Source organism: Bison bison, unplaced genomic scaffold (genome assembly GCF_000754665.1).
Source record: "Bison bison bison isolate TAMUID 2011002044 unplaced genomic scaffold, Bison_UMD1.0 scf7180017854474, whole genome shotgun sequence".
NCBI classification, from domain to species: domain Eukaryota; kingdom Metazoa; phylum Chordata; class Mammalia; order Artiodactyla; family Bovidae; genus Bison; species Bison bison.
This window is the reverse complement of record NW_011485047.1, coordinates 3,354-6,332: the sequence shown is the minus strand read 5'-3', so window position 1 is coordinate 6,332 and position 2,979 is coordinate 3,354. Positions and strand designations below refer to the sequence as shown.

General features: G+C 30.5%; 1 protein-coding gene across 1 annotated transcript in view; it reads left to right on the top strand.

The window, feature by feature from the left end:
• The window catches only part of LOC105000833 (6-phosphofructo-2-kinase/fructose-2,6-bisphosphatase 1-like), a gene marked incomplete at both ends in the record, with an annotated part of 13,800 nt that overhangs the window by 9,935 nt on the left and 886 nt on the right, over positions 1–2,979 (top strand). The window lies entirely within an intron of this gene.

Sequence of the window (2,979 nt, the reverse complement as noted above, 5' to 3'; positions counted from 1 at the left end):
TGGAGTCCCAAGTAACAATGGCTAATGGTTTAACCAACTCTTCTTCCACCATATGAGCCAGATTATCAGTTCCCTATTCCCATGTGGTGGTGAATCCTCATTGCTTTCAACCTAGCCTCCATTTAGCCAGTTTCACATGTTAGAATATTTATTAGTCATACTCCATTTCTGATACAGATTCCTGGGGGAAATTATCAGAAAGCAGAATATTAGAGAAGATGAAATGATAGATATCCTGTGTTACAAAGCACTTTAACATTTGTATTTTCATCTTCAGAAATGACATTATGAAGTCAGTGACTGTGCCCTCATTTTCCTTTTCATATTTTAAGGTTATATTATCAGAGGCATACAAATTTAAAGCAATTATATCTCCTATATAAATTGTATATTTTATAATATAGTGAGCAAGCCTCTTTCCCCGCTAATAATGCTTCTTTTATATGATACTAAAATTTTATCTGCTCAGTATTTGGTTAGTTACTTACTTTCAACTTCTCTGTGTAGTTTTGTTTTGTTTCCTATAGACAACATAGAGATGGGTTTTGTTGGTTTTAATAAACACTGGAAATATATGACTTTTGAATGGCAAGTTTGGTATACTTTTATTTTAATTACTGACTTATGTGAATTTATTTCTATTCTCTTATTTTGAGCTCTCTAGGCTTGGTTATTTTTTGTCTTTTCCTCCCTTTAGAATTGATAAAATTTTCCATCTATGTTTGAGTTGTGCAATCTCTTTCCATTCTTTTAGAGTTACTCTTAACATTTTAATATGTATGACTGACAAAATCTAAAAATCAATATCTCTACCTGCCTCCTGAACCAGTATAAAAACTTTACAACTCTGGTCACTCCCTCTCTTATATTGTTTGTTGTTTTTTATTTTACTTACTTCAAACTTGTGTCTTATTCCCTAAATGAATTATTATTCTTAGTATTAAATTTATTATTGTAAGCACAGCTTACTCAGTGAGTGTTAATTGAATGAATGCTTGCTGAAGCACTTTAATTTATACCAGTCTATCAGAATACATCACTATTTGTCCCTATAATGCCAACATATTGTATTTTGGGGTTAAATTGACATTACCAAAGTAAAATTATTATGAATTCTAGATAAAATAGAATTATTTCCAAACAATTAATAAACTTTGTACCCACACAGATGGATTTTTTCTTTTTAAAAAATTTTATTGGATTATAGTTGATTTACAATGTTGTGTCACATATACATATACTTATTCTTTTTCGGGCTCTTTTCTCATATAGGTTATCACATAATATTGAAGAGTTCCTTGTGTTATTCCATTGGCTCTTACTGATTATCTATCTTATATATAATTGTGTATGTCTATTAATCCCAAGTGCCTGACTTATCCCCCCTCGCACATTTTTCCTTTGGTAACCATAAGCTTGTTTTTGATATCTGTAAGTCTGTTTCTGTTTTCTAAATAAGACTATTATATCATTTTTAAAATTAGATTCCACATATGCGTGATGTCATATAATATTTGTCTTTTTCTGTCTGACTTCAGATAATCTCTAGGTTCATCCATGTTGCTGTAAATGGCCTTATTTCATTCTTGTGATGGCTGAGTAATATTCCATTATATATGTTAATTAATATATACACAATGAAATTTATATGTATACAATGGAATATATTAATATTCAATTCATCTGTTTATAGACATTTAGGTTCTTCTTCTCCATTCATTTGTGTTGATAGACATTTAGGTTGCTTCCATGTCTTAGCTTTTGTAAATAGTGCTACAAAGAACATTGGAGTACATGTATCTTTTTGAATTATGGTTTTCTCCAGATAAATGCCCAGGAGTGGGATTGCTGGGTCACATGATAGTTCTATTTTTAGTTTTTTTAAGGAACTCCATTCCCATTCTGTTCTCCTAGATGGATTTTATATAGTAGAAATTAGGGGAAATCACTTATCTAATTAAAATATAATTTTTACTAGCTAAAAAAATATTGTATATAGTCAGTGTTTATTTAGATTAAACCACATATTTACCAATTCCTTTGATCATTCTTTCATGTTACATCTCAGGTTTTCCTTCTGAGTTAAATGTCTATCTTTTTTTAGAATTTTCTTTAGGAGGATCTGTTGGTAGTAGACTCACCTTTCCTTTTGTCTAAAAATGTCTTTTGGAGGGGTGGTCCTCAATCCTAGATGGTACTTTGGCAAGGTATAAAACACTAGGAACACAATTTTCTCTCTGGAGTTATCATCCCCACTGTCTTCTGGTTTCTAACATGGCTAAGAAGTCTCCTACAAGTCTAATTGTTATTTCTTTTCTCTCTGGCTGCTTTTAGGGTCTTTGGGTCTCTATTGCTTTTAAGTTTCACTCTGATATGTCTAAATATCAATTTCTTTTAATTTATCTTGCTCAGAATTAATTGGAATTCCTAAATCTGAGAATTGAGATTCTTCATCAATACTAGAAAATTCCCAGGCATTATATCTTTAGCTATTCCTCTCTCATATTTTCTTTATTATCTCCTTCTAGAAATTCAACTAGATATGTGTTAGTTTTACCTCTATGCTTCATGTCTCCAAACTTCTTATTTTCGATCTCGTTGCCACATTCTGGGTAATTTCTTCAGCTCTGTCTTCCAAAACATTTTATTTAATGCTCTGCATACTCTATCCATTGAGATTTCCATTTTAATGAATATATTCTTCATTTATAAAAATTCTACTTAATTCTTTTTCAAATCTGGATCTTATATTCAATAGCATCTTATTTCTTCCTTGCATTTTTGAGTCAATCTTTTACTTCTCTAAAAATCTCGATAATATTTATTTTATATTGTGGATCCTTTATCTTAAGTTGTTAGAGTTCTTGTTGTTTCTGCTTATTTTTACTTATTATAGCTTATGTTCTGTGTATGTTATATGAGCCTCAGTTTGACAAAAATTTATCTGTGGAAAATCCATGCAGCCTCAGTTGAGAGAAT